The following is a 19,232-nucleotide window of genomic DNA, read 5'->3' as shown; positions in this document are numbered from 1 at the left end:
GAAGATCAAACTAAATTACTTGAAAAAGGTGGGAGAACTGATGACTGTTAGCCTTTGAGAAAAGAAGATCTGTGGGTTGAGGTGAAATGGAGGGAGTGAAATGATGACAAGGCAAAAATAATGTTTTTGCAGTACGCCTTGAGGGAAAAAGAGACAGAGGAAGGCCTTGGGATGGGCTTATTACCATCTGAGTGGGTGAGTGTAGAAATGTGACCACCTGAGTGAGTGAGTTTAGAAATGAGACCTAGATCAGTATGTCCTGTTCAGTTTTGCTGGACTCTAAGAATTTTCCCCAAGGGATTTACAACTCTAACACTGCATACCAGGGAGGGTGTTGAAAAAGCCTCCTGCCATGAATAAAGCTTTCCCACTTGCTTTTGAAAAATTGGACTATGTCAGTACATTTTACTTATTTATTTCCTCATACACTTCGCATTATGCATCTCTATGGTCATGGCTACATTGTGAGTTGGCAAACTACTTCCTTGTTTGCATGTCCACTTCTAAAGCATCGTTTATCTAAGAACATCTTGGTTAGGAAACACCCCATGATGATTATAAACAAACCCTGTGGGAAGTTATTTTTTGGTTTTCTAGAGTGATTTCATGCTAGCAGCAATATTCAGAATCTCCTTTTCAAGGCGTCTTCATATATCAGGGAGAATAAGTTTGGCCTGTGCTAATTATTTTGGCTATGAAAGAGATTTTATTATTTTATTTCTTAGAATAGAAGACTTGCTACAAAGTCAATATTTGACCTTTAAGCTACTGGTTTGAGCTGTCAAGTTACTAGTACTTTTCAAAGAAAGCAAAAAAATAAAAGGAGGATGGAAAAATATACAATCATTTGGAATGGATCGTACCGGTCTGTATGCAAAACAATGCAATTAGAACTATCTAAAGAACTCTTACCTCTTCCTTCTGTTCTACTTTTAATTTCTATGCATTTTAACATTCTTATGCTAGCATATAGAAAATAATAGGCACATTTGAAAGTCTGACTTTTGACTCATTCTGCTGCAGTGAAATTATAATCATCCATAGCTTTTAGAGACAATATTTATAACTAAATACAAGCAAAGCACTTATTTTCCTTTCCTTTCTGACACTTGTAGAGGGGAGGGAATGAACCTGATGAGCAGTGGGGGTATATAGATGGAAGGTGGCAAACCCTGATAGTTGCTGACCCCATAGTCATTCCTCCCTTTCTACTGTGGAAGGCAGAATCCTGTTCCCCACCCCCAAGTCATCCACTATCCAATCCTCAGGACCTGTGAATATTTATTACAAAAGGGACTTTGCTGATGGGGTTAAGTTAAGGATCTTGACATGGAGAGAATATTGCAGACTATCTGGTATCTGGGTGGGTCCAATGTAATCATAAAGGTTATTATAAGGGAAAAAGAGAGGCAGGAGAGTCAGAGAAGGAAGTATGATGGCAGAAGCAGAGGTTGGAGTGATGTGAAGAAGGGACCATAAACTAAGAAATGTAGAAAGTCTTTAGAACCTGGAAAATACAAGGAAATTCTCTTCTTAAGTGTCCAGAAGGAACTGAACTCTTGCAACACCTTGATTATAGCCCTGTGAGACCCACTGTGGACTTCTGACTTCCAGAACTGTAAGAAAATAAATTTGTGTTGTTTTAAGCTCTAAGTTTGTGGTACTTTGCTACATCAGCAATAGGAAACCAATACACAGCCCTAGAAGATGAACCACAGTTTTCTATATCAACTATGGAAATTCCAGTGATTTTTGCCAATTATCCCTTGTGATATGCCATAAAGAAAAGTCAGTTTCCAATTGCTGGCAAGCTTTTTGCTTTCTGATCCATCCATCCTTTCCCTTCTTCTTGGAATGTTGGTATGAGAATATGATGCCTGGACCTGCAGCCATCTTGTGACTATCAGTTGACAAGATCTTAAAAGTCTGCTGCTGCTGGTGCTAAGTCGCTTCAGTCGTGTCCGACTCTGTGCGATCCCATAGATGGCAGCCCACCAGGCTCCCCCGTCCCTGGGATTCTCCAGGCAAGAACACTGGAGTGGATTGCCATTTCCTTCTCCAATGCATGAAAGTAGAAAGTGAAAGTGAAGTCGCTCAGTTGTGTCCGACTCTTTGCAACCCCATGGACTGCAGCCTACCAGGCTCCTCCATCCATGGGATTTTCCAGGCAAAAGTACTGGAGTGGGGTGCCATCAACACACTGAGGATGCCAGAGTTAGAGGTCTTTGATGACATTGCTGAAATGTTGCACCAAATCTGGGACAATCTATATGTAAGATAGTTTATTATTATTGCTTATGCCAAAATTACATATGGAGTGTAACTTAACAGATACCTTTTTTATACATGATGTGATATAGATAATGGAACATTGAATCAATTATTTCCATTAGATTTCTTCAGATTTATCCTGTTATTCCTTCTGAGAAGACTGATTTCACTATTAAACAGTTGAAAGCATCATATCAACCAGAAGAATATTTGCTTTTCTAGCCATTCTAAACAAAGCATATGTTTTTTTACAGAAATTTTGGAGAAAAATACTAGTTATACCAATTTGTTGACTTTGTTTGCAAGGTAACAAAATTAAGAACTAAACAGGCAAACTCATTTTGATGGCAAAGTGAAAAGCTGGCTGACATTCCACTGATTAGAGACCCAGGCAACTAATGACTACATAAAGTAATAATGGAATATTATGATATGTAAAACACTTAATGTGGTTCAAGCAAATTAGACAGCAAAGCATTAATTATCAGCTTTGATAAATGGTCTTCTGGCCTTAGCCTGCATGTTCTTCTCTGCAACTATTGTAGCAGTAGAAAAATGAGTTGTATTTAAATAATTTCAAAGTCAAAGAAAACCAAGATTGTGCACTGAAAAATATTTAAACTATACCCTTAGATTTGAAAAATTATTCACGAGGAGATTTAAAAGTAATCTTTAATTAATAATATACCAATCCCTGATTTTCTTTGACTAATACAATAGCTGAGTTTAAGCTATAACTTCAAATATGAATTGATTTTTCTTCCCTTCTAAATAGATTGAAACACATTTATCTAGTGAATTACAAGCCATTCGGAGTTAGAATTTTTGAAGTTACTTGACTTTTCTTTTTCTAGTTTTCAAGTGTTCATCCCAGTAACATTTTTTTGGAAGAGAAAATAATATAAAACTGTGTGCTATAACATTTTCCTATTTATTCTTAAACTCCAACCCATAAACTCTTTTTTTTTTTTTTGGAACCTATGAACTTTTTATTCCTTTTCTTAGGTCATGTTGAAAAGGGCAATTCATTTGAGTTATTCCTGAGCTATTTCAGTTAGACACCCTTCTCATCTTCAAAAGTAGCCTAAGCATAACTCACTCTTCCTGATTCCTTAGGAGTGACCTCCAGGTTACCTGAGGCCATTTCCAGACACTCCAGGCTAGAAGTCACTTTCATTACTTCGTTTTTTTTTTTCCCTTTGGCTTGGTTGTCTTTCCACATGCTGGAAACTACTTGGAAAAAAAAAAAAAAGAACTCATATCTTTCATCCATGCAGATCCCAAGCTTAGACCAGTGCCCCGATGTTGGCTGAAAACATACAGGAAAAATGAATGAACGCAGAAAGGGTATCTATCAGGGAAATAAAATTTAACTTATCACATATCTGACACTACCTCTCAGTCCTTCAACATATGTTTTGGGCTTCTGCAAAGTCTTGAAGTATGCTTTTCCCCTGTGTTTTAGAAAGTTACTGCATTTTGACTTGTATAGCCATTGTTGCCTAGTCACTCTTTTGCTCCACTAATCTTCAGTTCAGTTCAGTTCAGTCACTCAGTCATGTCCGATTCTTTGCGACCCCAAGAATCGCAGCATGCCAGGCCTCCCTGTCCATCACCAACTCCAAGAGGCTTTTTAGTTCCTCTTCACTTTCTGCCATAAGGGTGGTGTCATCTGCATATCTGAGGGTATTGATATTTCTCCCAGCATTCTTGATTCCAGCTTTTGTTTCTTCCGGTCCAGCGTTTCTCATGATGTATTCTGAATATAAGTTAAATAAGCAGGGTGACAATATACAGCCTTGACGTTCTCCTTTTCCTATTTGGAACCAGTCTGTTGTTCCATGTCCAGTTCTAATTGTTGATTCCTGACCTGCACACAAATTTCTCAAGAGGCAGATCAGGTGGTCTGGTATTGTCATCTCTTTCAGAATTTTCCACAGTTGATTGTGATCCACACAGTCAAAGGCTTTGGCATAGTCAGTAAAGCAGAAATAGATGTTTTTCTGGAACTCTCTTGCTTTTTCCATGATCCAGCGGATGTTGGCAATTTGATCTCTGGTTCCTCTGCCTTTTCTAAAACCAGCTTGAACATAGTGGCTGTACTAGTTTGCATTCCCACCAACAGTGTAAGAGGGTTCCCTTTTCTCCACACCCTCTCCAGCATTTATTGCTTGTAGACTTTTGAATCGCAGCCATTCTGACTGGCATGAAATGGTACATCATAGTGGTTTTGATTTGCATTTCTCTGATAATGTGTGATGTTGAGGATCTTTTCATGTGTTTGTTAGCCATCTGTATGTCTTCTTTGGAGAAATGTCTGTTTAGATCTCTGGCCCATTTTCTTATTGGGTCATTTTTCTGGAATTGAGCTGCCAGAACTACTTGTATATTTTTGAGATTAGTTGTCAGTTGCTTCATTTGCTATTATTTTCTCCCATTCTGAAGGCTGTCTTTTCACCTTGCTTATAGTTTCTTTTGTTGTGCAGAAGCTTTTGATTTTAATTAGGTCCCATTTGTTTATTTTTGCTTTTATTTCCAATATTCTGGGAGGTGGGTCATAGAGGATCCTGCTGTGATGTATGTCGAAGAGTGTTTTGCCTACGTTCTCCTCTAGGAGTTTTATAGTTTCGGTCTTACATTTAGATCTTTAATCCATTTTGAGTTTATTTTTGTGTATGTTGTTAGAAAGTGTTCTAGTTTCATTCTTTTACAAGTGGTTGACCAGTTTTCCCAGCACCACTTGTTAAAGAGATTGTCTTTAATCCATTGTATATTCTTGCCTCCTTTGTCAAAAATAAGATGTCCATAGGTGCGTGGAGGGATTTATCTCTGGGCTTTCTATTTTGTTCCATTGATCTATATTTCTGTCTTTGTGCCAGGACCATACTGTCTTGATGACTGTGGCTTTGTAGTAGAGCCTGAAGTCAGGCAGGTTGATTCCTCCAGTTCCATTCTTCTTTCTCAAGATTGCTTTGGCTATTTGAGGTTTTTTGTATTTCCATACAAATTGTGAAATTATTTGTTCTAGCTCTGTGAAGAATACCCTTGGTATCTTGATGGAGATTGCATTGTATCTATAGATTTCTTTGGGTAGTATACTGATTTTCACTATATTGATTCTTCCAATCCACGAACATGGTATATTTCTCCATCTATTAGTGTCCTCTCTGATTTCTTTCACCAGTGTTTTATAGTTTTCTATATATAGGTCTTTAGTTTCTTTAAGTAGATATATTCTTAAGTATTTTATTCTTTTCGTTGCAATGGTGAATGGAATTGTTTCTTTAATTTCTCTATTTTCTCACTATTAGTGTATAGGAATGCAAGGGATTTCTGTGTGTTGATTTTATATCCTGCAACTTTACTATATTCATTGATTAGTTCTAGTAATTTTATGGTGGGGTCTTTAGGGTTTTCTATGTAGAGGATCATGTCATCTGCAAACAGTGAGGGTTTTACTTCTTCGTTTCCAATTTGGATTCCTTTTATTTCTTTTTCTTCTCTGATTGCTGTGGCCAAAACTTCCAAAACTATGTTGAATAGTAGTGGTGAGAGTGGGCACCCTTGTCTTTTTCCTGACTTTAGGGGAAATGCTTTCAATTTTTCACCATTGAGGATAATGTTTGCTGTGGGTTTGTCATATATAGCTTTTATTATGTTGAGGTATGTTCCTTCTATTCCTGCTTTCTGGAGGGTTTTTATCATAAATGGATGTTGAATTTTGTCAAAGGCTTTCTCTGCGTCTATTGAGATAATCATATGGCTTTCATTTTTCAATTTGTTAATGTGGTGTGTTACATTGATTGATTTGCAGATATTGAAGAATCCTTGCATCCCTGGATAAAGCCCACTTGGTCATGGTGTATGATCTTTTTAATGTGTTGTTGGATTCTGACTGCTAGAATTTTGTTAAGAATTTTTGCATCTATGTTCATCAGTGATATTGGCCTGTAGTTTTCTTTTTTTGTGGCGTCTTTGTCAGGTTTTGGTATTAGGGTGATGGTGGCCTCATAGAATGAGTTTGGAAGTTTACCTTCTTCTGCAATGTTCTGGAAGAGTTTTAGTAGGATAGGTGTTAGCTCTTCTTTAAATTTTTGATAGAATTCAGCTGTGAAGCCTTCTGGACTTGGGCTTTTGTTTGCTGGAAGATTTCTGATTGCAGTTTCAATTTCCGTGCTTGTGATGGGTCTGTTAAGATTTTCTATTTCTTCCTGGTCCAGTTTTGGAAAGTTTTACTTTTCTAAGAATTTGTCCATTTCTTCCACGTTGTCCATTTTATTGGCATATAATTGTTGATAATAGTCTCTTATGTTCCTTTGTATTTCTGTGTTGTCTGTTGTGATCTCTCCATTTTCATTTCTAATTTTATTGATTTGATTTTTCTCCCTTTGTTTCTTGATGAGTCTGGCTAATGGTTTGTCAATTTTATTTATCCTTTCAAAGAACCAGCTTTTGGCTTTGTTGATTTTTGCTATGGTCTCTTTTGTTTCTTTTACATTTATTTCTGCCCTAATTTTTAAGATTTCTTTCCTCCTACTAACCCTGGGATTCTTCATTTCTTCCTTTTCTAGTTGCTTTAGGTGTAGAGTTAGGTTATTTATTTGGCTTTTTTCTTGTTTCTTGAGATATGCCTGTATTGCTATGAACTTTCCCCTTAGCACTGCTTTTACAGTGTCCCACAGGTTTTGGGTTGTTGGAGAAACTTCTTTATGTAGTTTCCTGAGAAAGGGTACCGAGGAGGTACACTTTTGAAACTCTAAATATCTTTACTCTACTTTCAGTTCAGTTCAGTCACTCAGTCATATCCAACTCTTTGTGACTCCATGGACTGCAGCATGCCAGGTTTCCCTGTCCGTCACCAACTTCCAGAGCTTACTCAAACTCATGTCCATTGAGTCCGTGATGCCATCCAACCATCTCATCCTCTGTTGATCCCTTCTCTTCCCACCTTCAATCATTCCCAGCATCAGGGTCTTTTCCAATGAGTCAGTTCTTCACTTAAGGTGGCCAAAGTATTGGAGTTTCAGCTTCAGCATCAGTCCTTCCAATGAATATTCAGGACTGATTTCCTTTAGGATGGACTAGTTGGATGTCCTTGCAGTCCAAGGGACTCTCAAGGGTCTTCTCCAACACCACAGTTCAAAAGCATCAATTCTTCAGTGCTCAGCTTTCTTTATAGTCCAACTCTCACATCCATACAGGACTACTAGAAAAACCAAAGCTTTGACTAGATGGATCTTTGTTGGCAAGTAATGTCTCTGCTTTTTAATATGCTGTATAGGTTGGTCATAATTTTACTTTCAAGAAGCAAGCATCTTTTAATTTCATGGCTGTAGTCACCATCTGCAGTGATTTTGAAGTCCAAAAAATTAAAGTCTGTCACTGTTTCCACTGTTTCCCCATCTATTTGCTGTGAAGTGATGGGACCAGATGCTGTGATCTTAGTTTTCTGAATGTTGAATTTTAAGCCAACTTTTTTCACTGTCCTCTTTCACTTGCATCAAGAGGCTCTTCAGAAAGTTCTTCTTCGCTTTCTGCCAGAAGTGTGGTGTCATCTGCATATCTGAGGTTATTGATATTTCTCCCAGAAATCTTGATTCCAGCTTGTGCTTCATCCAGCCTGCCATTTCTCATGATGTACTCTGCATATAAGTTAAATAAGCAGGGTGACAATATACAGCCTTGATGTATTCCTTTCCCGATTTGGAACAAGTCTCTTGTTCCCTGTCCAGTTCTAACCCTTGTTTCTTGACCTGCATACAGATTTCTCAGGAGGCAGGTCAGGTAGTCTGTTATTCCCATCTCTTTAAGAATTTCCCACAGTTTATTGTGTTCCACACAGTCAAAGGCTTTGGCATAGTCAATAAAGCAGAAGTAGATGTTTTCTGGAACTCTCTTACTTTTTTGATGACCCAACAGATGTTGGCAATTTGATCTCTGGTTCCTCTGCCTTTTCTAAATCCAGCTTGGACATCTGGAAGTTCATGGTTCATGTGCTGCAGAAGCCTGGCTTGGAGAATTTTGAGCATTACTTTGCTAGCGTGTGAGATGAGTGCAATTGTGCAGTAGTTTGAGCATTCTTTGGCATTGCCTTTCTTTGGGATTGGAATGAAAACTGACCTTTTGCAGTCCTGTGGCCACTGCTGAGTTTTCCAATTTGCTGGCATATTGAGTGCAGACCTTTCATTGCGTCATTTTTTAGGATTTGAAATAGCTCAACTGGAATTTCATCACCTCCACTAGCTTTGTTCATGTGATGCTTCCTAAGGCACATTTGACTTCACATTCCAGGATGTCTGGTCTAGGTGAGTGATCACACCATCGTGATTATCTGGGTTGTGAAGATCTTCTTTGCATAGTTCTTCTGTGTATTCCTGCCACTTCTTCTTAATATCTTCTGCTTCTGTTATGTCCATACCATTTCTGTCCTTTATTGTGCCCATCTTTGCATGAAATGTTCCCTTGGTATCTCTAATTTTCTTGAGAGATCTCTAGTCTTGTCCATTCTATTGTTTTCCTCTATTTCTTTGCATTGATCATTAAGGAAGGCTTTCTTATCTCTTCTTGCTATTTTTTTGAACTCTGCATACAAATCGGTATATCTTTCCTTTTCTCCTTTGCTTTTCACTTCTCTTCTTTTCACAGCTATCTTTAAGGCCTCATCAGACAACAATTTTGCCTTTTTTGTATTCCTTTTTCTTGGGGATGATCTTGATCACTGCCTCCCATACAATGTCACCTCCATACATAGTTCTTCAGGCACTCTGTCTATCAGACCTAATCCCTTGAATCTATTTGCCACTTCTACTGTATAATCTTAAGGGATTTCATTTAGGTCATATCTGAATGTTCTAGTGGTTTTCCCCACTTTCTTCAATTTAATTCTGAATTTGACAGTAAGGAATTCATGATCTGAGCCACAGTCAGCTCCCAGCCTTATTTTTGCTGACTGTATAGAGCTTCTCCATCTCTGGCTGCAAAGAATATAATCAATCTGATTTCAGTATTGACCATCTGATGATGTCCATGTGTAGAGTCTTTTCTTGTGTTGTTGGAAGAGGGTGCTTGCTATGACCAGTGAGTTCTCTTGGCAAACTCTATTAGCCTTTTCCCTGCTTCATTATGTACTCCAAGGCCAAATTTGTGTTACTCCAGATATTTTTGACTTCCTAGTTTTGCATTATAGTCCCCTGTAATGAAGAGGACATCTCTTTTTGGTGTTAGTTCTAGAAGGTCTTGTAGGTCTTCATAGCACCGTTCAAATTCAACTTCTTCAGCATTACTGGTTGGTGGATAGACTTGGATTACTGTGATATTGAATGGTTTGCCTTGGAAATGAACAGAGATAATTCTGTTGTTTTTGAGATTGCACCCAAGTACTGCATTTCAGACTGCTTTTATCGACTATGATGGCTACTTCATTTCTTCTAAGGAATTTTTGCCCACAGTAGTATATATAATGGTCATCTGAGTTAAATTCACCCATTCCAGTCCATTTTAGTTCTCTGATTCCTAGAATGTTGATGTTCACTCTTGCCATCTCCTGTTTGACCACTTCCAATTTGCCTTGATTCATGGACCTAGCATTCCAGGTTCCTATGCAATATTGCTCTTTACAACATCGGACCTTGCTTCCATCACCAGTCACATCCCCAACTGTGTGTTGTTTTTGCTTTGGCTCTTCATTCTTTCTGGAGTTATTTCTCCACTGATCTCCAGTAGCATATTGGGCACATACCAACCTGGGGAGTTTATCTTTCAGTGTCCTATCTTTTTGCCTTTTCATGGTGTTCATGGGGTTCTCAAGGCAAGAATACTAAAGTGGTTTGCCATTCCCTTTTCCAGTGGGCCACATTCTGTCAGACCTCTCCACCATGTCCTGTCCCTCTTGGGTGGCCCTACACGGCATGGGTCATAGTTTCATTGAGTTAGACAAGGCTGTGGTCCATGCGACCAGATTGGTTAGTTTTCTGTGATTGTGGTTTTCATTCTGTCTGCCCTCTGATAGAGAAGGATAAGAGGCTTATGGAAGCTTCCTGATGGGAGAGACTGACTGAGGGGAAAACTGGGACTTGTTCTGATGGATGGGGACATGCTCAGTAAATCTTTAATCCAATTTTCTGTTGAGGGCAAGGCTGTGTTCCCTCCCTGTTATTTGACCTGAGGCCAAACTATGGTAGAGGTAATGAAGATTATGGTGACCTCCTTCCAAAGGTACCTTTACTTTATACTTAAGTGGCAGTGATTAGGTATAGAATTTCAGGCTGGAAATTCTTTGAGAATTTTTTTTTTTTTGTCATGCCATGTCATATGAGGGCTCTTCCCTGACCAAGGATTGAACCCATTCCCCCTGTAGTGGAAGCATGGAGTCACAACCACTGGACTACCAAGGAAATCCTCTTTGAGAATTTTAAAGGCATTGACTTCTGGATACCAGTTTCTAGCTTCTAGTTACTGATCATATGAAGCTGTTGTTTCCTTGTCCTCTGTAGGTGGGCTTCCTTCTTCCAATCTCCTACCTGGAGGCTTGCTTTTATTCTTAGTATCCTGAAATTTCAGGATGTTTTTTACTGATGGGGTTCTATTTTCACCTGTTGTGTTGGCTGGATGGTGAATTATTTCAATCTGGACATTCACAGTTTTCAATTTTGGCAATTTTTCTTATAATATTTCTTTGATGATTTGTTCCATCACTTCTCTTTTTAGGCATTCTTATTATTTGAATGTAAAACCTCTGTCATAATTGGCAGCCTCTAAAATGGCTCTTGATTTTTGAGTATTGATATTCACACCTTTGTGAGTTCCTCTCCCACACTAAATTAGGCTGATCTGTGTAACAAACCAGATAGTGTGAAAATGATTAAGTGTTCATTATTAGTTTAGGTCATAAAAGACATCATAGGTTCCATCTTGCCCCATCTGGAATCATTTGCCCTGGGAAAGTCAATTGTCATGTTGGGAGGATACTCAAGTAGCCCTGTGGAGGGACAGCCAGGTAAGGAACTGAAGTCCCTGCTAATATCTAGCATTAACTTGCCAGGAATGGGAATGAGCCACATTGGAAACAGATTTTTTTGCCCTAGTTAAGCCTTCAGATGATTGAACCTCAGCTGATACCTTGACTGCAACTTCATGAGACCTTGAACTAGAGTCACTCAGCTAAACCTCCCCTGGATTGCTAAACCATAGAAGCTGCATGAAATAATAAACATTTATAGGTTTAAGCTGGCACAGTTTGTTCTGATGCAGTAGATAACTACTATGACATTGCTTGATTCTTACATTTTCTTACCTAATGTTGAAGTCCCAAGATATTAGCTGCTCCCTGTATGGACTCTCTGTGTGGACTAGTTTGGGCTTCATCACACTATGTTAGCTAGACTCCAGAGGTCATGTTGGATCACTCTTGTCGCACAGCATCCACTGATGCAGGAACAAAGTCTGCCCAGATCCAAAGAGAGTGCAAGGTTCTTGGAGAGCAGGTAGGACTAGAAATATTGCTGTGGCCATTTTTGAAAACACAAACTGCCACACAGTATCTATACTAAATTATTGATTAGGACTCAGAATTTAGCTTCATGCCATTGGGGCCAACATTTATGTTCTTTCATATCTCAACTTCTTATTGTTAATAGTTAAATACTAGCCTCATAACAACAATTGAAGAGAAAACTTCTCTCTCCATCCCACACCTTCTTGTTTTCCCTTGCCCTCAACTATTTTTACTTTAATACAATATTGATCAGTATAAACTATATAGTATCTTTGGCTTATTTTCTATGTTCTTTTTTGGTGTTCTTTTTGTTTTTAATTTGAGTGTATTGACTGATATATCAACAATGGTTTATGACTACAGTGATGTCTTCAGCCCTGAATTGTCCTCATTTCTTTTATAATGTTATTTTTCTCTGGCCCATGAGAAAAGCGCAATACTTGTAACTTGATTGATTTCTCCTCAGTTGTTTTGAGCTTTGCTGTTGAGCTGTCTAACCCCATTTGCACACTTGCACAGCATGATCTCTGTTCCAGCAACTGAGTTGAGCTTCTCCAGGCTGGCAGGTGCATGATGACAATGTCACCCTTTATCTTTATGAAGAATCAGTGCAGTTATTTCTTCAACAGTCCTCTTTCCAAATCTTCAGCAGACGGTGTTGGCTTTAAAATTAGAATTGACAATCAGGTGGCTACATTGAAGTTTTAAGGCTACTCTGGGGAAATACAATTTTCTGAAGAATCTGACTTATTTTAAAAAACAAAGGTTAAAACTGAAGCATATTTTCTTGGAAATTTCAGGTGATTTTTAACATTTACTCTCAGAATATATTAAAATTTTTCTCAAAGTAAGGACTGACACAAAATAACTTTAAATGTAGCATTCTCCTGTTTCAAATAGCTTCTTTATCTGCATTTTAGCTGACTAAGACTTTTGAATGAGCTAAACATTTTCACTAATTAAAAATGCATGTTATAGTATCAATAAAATTATTTTTTCCCCAAGTGGCCAAATTCCATCATTCTACTCTTCAAAGTTATAGTTTAAAATTCTAAAATTTAGAGAAGACTTCATGATTTTAATTTAATATTCTCAAACAGTCTTCTTTCAGTAGTTCCATAGTTTCAGACTTTTTTGGTAATCTTATGAAAGATGGAAATCAAGAAGATACACTTGCAAAAATCAATTTTCCAGCCCAAGTTTTATCTTTCATTTATTAAGATGCTACTACAGGCCAGACTCTGAAGAAATAGAGAAGGCAAAGTAGACAGTTTTGTAAACAAACTGTTTCAAACCAATATAATAGGTAATAGAGATAGAAATATAAAGGAGTTGAAGCATAGACAAGGGGGCAACTTGTTTGTTTATGGAGTTGGACAAATTTTGTAGAAGATGGATAAGTACTATTCATAGAAAAGAGATCCTGAAATTTGAAAATAACTTATCTATATGGAGAAGGGCATTTCAGAGAGACAGGAAGGACTAAAACTATTTGTTGTTCAGTCGCTCAGTCATGTTTGACTCTTTGCAACCCCATGAATTGAAGCACGCCAGGCTTCCCTGTTCTTTGCCATCTCCCAGAGCTTGCTCAAACACATGTCCATTGAATCAAGGATGCCATCCAACCATCTTGTCCTCTGTCATCCCCTTCTCCTCCTTCCTGCAATCTTCCCCAGCATCAGGGTCTTTTCTAATGAGTTGTCTCTTTGCATCAGGTGGCCAAGTATACTGGAGTTTCAGCTTCAGCATCAGTCCTTCCAATGAATATTCAGGACTGATTTCCTTTAGGATTGATTGCTTTGATCTCCTTGCAGTCCAAGGAATTCTCAAAAGTCTTCAACACCACGGTTCAAAAACATCAATTCTTCAGCACTCAATCTTCTTCATGGTCGAACTCTTCTATCCATACATGACTACTGGAAAAACCATAGCTTTGACTAGATTAACATTTGTCAGCAAAGTAATATTTCTGCTTTTTAATATGCTGTCTAGGTTTTTCATAACTTTTCTTCCAAGGAGCAAGTGTCTTTTAATTTAATGGCTGCAGTCACCATCTGCAGTGATTTTGGAGCCCAAGAAAATAAGTCTGTCACTGTTTCCATGGTTTCCCCATCTATTTGCTGTGAAGTGTTGGGACCAGATGCCATGATCTTATTTTTCTGAATGTTGAGTTTTAAGCCAGCTTTTTCACTGTCCTCTTTCACTTTCATTAAGAGGCTCTTCAGAAAGTTCTTCTTCGCTTTCTGCCATAAGGGTGGTATCATTTGCATATCTGAGGTTATTGTTATTTCTCCCAGCAATCTTGATTCCAGCTTTTGCTTTCATCCAGCCCAGCGTTTCTCATGATGTATTCTGCACATAAGTTAAATAAGTAGGGTGACAATATACAGCCTTGATGTATTCCTTTCCCAATTTGGAACCAGTCCATCCATGTCCAGTTCTAACTGTTGTTTCCTGACCTGCATACAGATTTGTCAGGAGGCAGGTAAGGTGGTCTGGTATTCCCATCTGTTTAAGAATTTTCCACAGTTTGTTGTGTTCCACACAGTCAAAGGCTTTGGCATAGTCAATAAAGCAGAAGCAGATTTTTTTCCCCTTAATTTCCTTGATTTTTCTATGATCCAACAGATGTTGGCAATTTGATCTCTGGTTCCTCTGCATTTTCTAAATCCAGCTTGAATATCTGCAATCTCACAGTTCACCTACTGTTGAAGCCATGCTTGGAGAATTTTAAGCATTACTTTGCTAGTACTCTTGCCTGGAAAATTCCGTGGACTATAATCCATGGGTTGCAAAGAGTTGGACATGACTGATAGACTTCACTTTCACTTTGCTAGCATGTGGAATGACTGCAACTAAAACTATAAAGGGCATTAGAAAAAATTTTTAAATGTTGAGGTTGGAAAGGAGGTGAGGGTTTTATATAGACAATAAGAGAACACAGAATGATTTTCATCAGGGAAACCCCATTAACAGATTACACTGAAGAAAGTTAAATACTTGGAGAGGAATTGGATGCTGTGTCGACTGAACAATAATTAGGAGAGGTGAAGAAGAGTCTTAAAACTCAACGTTCAGAAAACTAAATCATGGTATCTGGTCCCATCACTTCATGGCAAATAAATGAGGAAACAATGGAAACAGTGACAGACTTCGTTTTGGGGGGGCTCCAAAATCACTGCAGATGGTGACTACAGCCATGAAATCAAAAGATGCTTGCTCCTTGGAAGAATAGTTATGACCAACCTAAACAGCATATTAAAAAGCAGAGACGTTACTTTGCCAACAAAGTTCCATCTAGTCAAGTCTATGGTTTTTCCAGTAGTCATGTATGGATGTGAGAGTTGGACTATAAAGAAAACTGAGAGCTGAAGAATTGATGCTTTTGAACTGTGGTGTTGGAGAAGACTCTTGAGGGTTGCTTGGACAGCAAGGAGATCCAACCAGTCCATCCTAAAGGAAATCAGTCCTGAATATTCATTGGAAGGACTGATGCTGAAGATGAAACTCCAATACTTTGGCCACCTGATGCGAAGAAGTGACTCAGTGGAAAAGACCCTGATGCTGAGAAAGATTGAAGGCAGGAGGAGAAGGGGATGACAGAGGATGAGATGGTTGGATGGCATCACTGACTCAATGGAAATAAGTTTGAGTAAACTCCAGGAGTTGGTGATGGACAGGGAAGCCTGGCATGCTGCAGTCCATAGGGTCGCAAAGAATCGAAAACGACTGAGCAATTGAACTGAAGTGAACTCAACTAAAGAAGAGTCACAACAACGGAGAGGAATGGGGAGGTAATTGAGAAATAGATTATAGGTAGAATTAATTGTTAAGAAACTGATTTGGGGTTCAAAGGAAGAATGCATCACTTAATATCCAAAACAAAAAGCTGAATTCATTGTTTGTTAAAGAAGAGCTTGCTCTGCTTGCGCTATGTAGTCTCCCTGAAAAATATATTGCTTTTAAGAAGCATGGTGGTTATGAATTTGTGAACATCCATTGACTGGAGTTTTAGGGACTGGTTGCCTCTTAGCAATGGAAACACAGTTACTGGAGTGAGGCAGTTGTTGACTGTTGTTTGGATCTTAAGAAGCTGTCACCGAATGTTCAACATTTAGGAATGTAGTTTCTGAAGCAGAATTGTCATTGATTGAGTGGGATGTGTTTAAAACTGATTCTGATGGTTACTTCTTCCTCTAGCCAAAATGTAACCCATCTTCTTCTTTCTTGAATTTAGAGAATAAGAACTTTTATTTTTATGGATTAAAATAGAAGAAAAAAAAGTCATCATTAGCTTTGCTTGATGGAAAGAACTAGAACAGGAAGAAGAACCAGTGTGAGAAATGGTTCATCTTTAGGCATCATTAACACATAGGAAAGAATTGAAACCATCAATGAAAGAAGTTGTTCAGGAAAAGCTTGTGGAGTAGAAGTGGAAACTGGCCAATGATAACACTAAGTGGTACTTGTGAATAGAAGAAGAACCAGGAGATATTAACTGGAGAAAGCAAAGGAGGAAAGAGTTTCAGACTCTTGAGTTAGCAACACTTGGGAGTTTATTAAAAAAAAAAAAAGACTAAAGTGGCCTTCAGTAAGAGTCATTTCAGTAAAATTATATTAATAGCTCTGAAAATCACATTTAAGGGTTACCTAAACATTTTGGCTATCAACTCCTGATTGTTGTTGTTGTTGTTTAGTTGCTAAGTTGTGTCAGACTCTTTTTGTGGTCCCATAGACTGTAGCCTGCCAGGCTTCTCTGTCCGTGGAATTTCCCAAGCAAGAATACTGGAGGGGGTTGCCATTTCCTCCTCCAGGGGATATTCTTGACCCAGGGATTGAATATGTGTCTTCTGCATTGGGAGGTGGATTCTTTAACACTGAGCCACCTGGGAAGCCCCAACTGCTGATATAATGCTTCACATTTGGTTTATGTGTCGTAGGTACTCATGAATTTTATCAGTGTTCCTCACTTGGGAACTTTGAGTGTGATTTTTGTAGTGGTGTGTTTTTTTTTTAGTTCTCTCTCAAAATTTTTGTTTAAGAGCATAAAATAAAAGGATTTTCTTTTTTTCCCCCTGCCTTTTTTCGCCTTCACTTCTTATCACTTTCTAACTTGCTACTTAATTTACTCATTTGTTGTTTATTGTTTCTCTCTCCTCTGCCTGAATGTAAACCCTAGGAAAAGGGTCTTGTATTTCCTTCAGTCATCTCATCCAAGTACCTAGAAAGTATGCGTACTAAATAAGAGATGCATATTTGTTGAATTAGTAAACAATACTGACAACAATAATGACCATTTATTAAGCCTCATACTCTATAAACATCCCACATAAATCTCATAAACAAGGTAGAATTTTTATTTTTTAAATTAAAATTTTAATTTTTTCTATTTTATTTATTTTTATTGATACATAATTTACAATGTTTTTAATTCCTGTTTTACAGCAAAGTGATTCCATTATTAACATTTACAATGTTGTTAATTCCTGTTTTATAGCAAGGTGATTCCAGCAAACTGTAGATTCTTTTTAAAATATCTTTTTTCCATTGTGTTTTATTATAGGATACTTTTTTAATTGGAGGATAATTGCTTTAAAATGTTGTGTTAGTTTCTGCTGTACAACAATGTGAATCAGCTGTAAGCATACACATATCCCCCCTCTTGAGTCTCCCTCCCACCCCTCATCCTGCCCTTCTAGGTCATCACAGAGCACCAAGTTGAGCTCCCTGTGCTTCCCATTGATAATCTGTTTACACATGGTAGTGTATACAAGTCAGTGTTACCCTCTCGATTCATTACACCTTCCCCATCGGTGTCCACACGTCTGTCCTCTATGTCTGCATCTCTAGTCCTGCCCTGCAAATAGGGTCATCAATACTGTTTTTCTAGATTCCATATGTGTGTGTATGTGCCAAGTTGCTTCAGTTGTATCTGACTCTGTGTAACCCCACGGACTATAGCCCACCAGGCTCCTCTGTTCATGGGATTTTCTAGGCAAGAATACTGGAGTGGGTTGCCATGTCCTCCTCCAGGGGATCTTCCTGGTCCAGGGAATGAACTCACATATCTTATGTTTCTCGCATTGGCAGGCAGATTCCTTACCACTAGTGCCACCGGGGAAGCCCCCTAAATTCCATATATATGGATTTCCAGATATATGGGTTCCATATATGCACTAGATTTGTTTTTCTCTTTCTAACTTACTTCACTCTGTATGACAGACTCTAGGTCTATCCACATCACTACAAATTACCCAATTCTGCTCCTTTTTATGGCTGATCTCTGTTCGTTTCCAAGGCAAACCATTCAATATCACAGTAATCCAAGTCTATGCCCCAACCAGTAACACTGAAGAAGCTGAAGTTGAACGGTTCTATGAAGACCTACAAGACCTTTTAGAACTAACACCCCCAAAAGATGTCCTTTTCATTAGAGGGGACTGGAATGCAAAAGTAGGAAGTCAAGAAACACCTGGAGTAACAGGCAAATTTGGCCTTGGAGTACGGAATGAAGCAGGGCAAAGACTAATAGAGTTTTGCCAAGAAAATGCACTGGTCATAGCAAACACCCTCTTCCAACAACACAAGAGAAGACTCTACACATGGACATCACCAGATGGTCAACACCGAAATCAGATTGATTATATTCTTTGCAGCCAAAGATGGAGAAGCTCTATACAGTCAACAAAAACAAGACCAGGAGCTGACTGTGGCTCAGATCATGAACTCCTTATTGCCAAATTCAGACTTAAATTGAAGAAAGTAGGGAAAACCACTAGACCATTCAGGTATGACCTAAATGAAATCCCTTATGATTATACAGTGGAAGTGAGAAATATATTTAAGGGCCTAGATCTGACAGATAGAGTGCCTGATAAACTATGGACTGAGGTTCGTGACATTGTACAGGAGACAGGGATCAAGACCATCCCCATGGAAAAGAAATGCAAAAAAGCAAAATGGCTGTCTGGGGAGGCCTTACAAATAGCTGTGAAGAGAAGAGAAGCAAAAAGCAAAGGAGAAAAGGAAAGATATAAGCATCTGAATGCAGAGTTCCAAAGAATAGCAAGAAGAGATAAGAAAGCCTTCCTCAGAGATCAGTGCAAAGAAATAGAGGAAAACAACAGAATGGGAAAGACTAGAGATCTCTTCAAGAAAATTAAAGATACCAAGGGAACATTTCATGCAAAGATGGGCTTGATAAAGGACAGAAAATGTATGGACCTAACAGAAACAGAAGATATTAAGAAGAGGTGGCAAGAATACACAGAAGAACTGTACAAAAAAGATCTTCACAACCCAGATAATCACGATGGTGTGATCACTCATCTAGAGCCAGACATCCTGGAATGTGAAGTCAAGTGGGCCTTAGAAAGCATCACTACGAACAAAGCTAGTGGAGGTGATGGAATTCCAGTTGAGCTATTTCAAATCCTGAAAGATGATGCTGTGAAAGTGCTGCACTCAA

This window comes from Bos indicus, chromosome 9 (genome assembly GCF_029378745.1).
Source record: "Bos indicus isolate NIAB-ARS_2022 breed Sahiwal x Tharparkar chromosome 9, NIAB-ARS_B.indTharparkar_mat_pri_1.0, whole genome shotgun sequence".
Taxonomy (NCBI): Eukaryota; Metazoa; Chordata; class Mammalia; order Artiodactyla; family Bovidae; genus Bos; species Bos indicus.
This window is presented reverse-complemented; position numbering follows the sequence as displayed.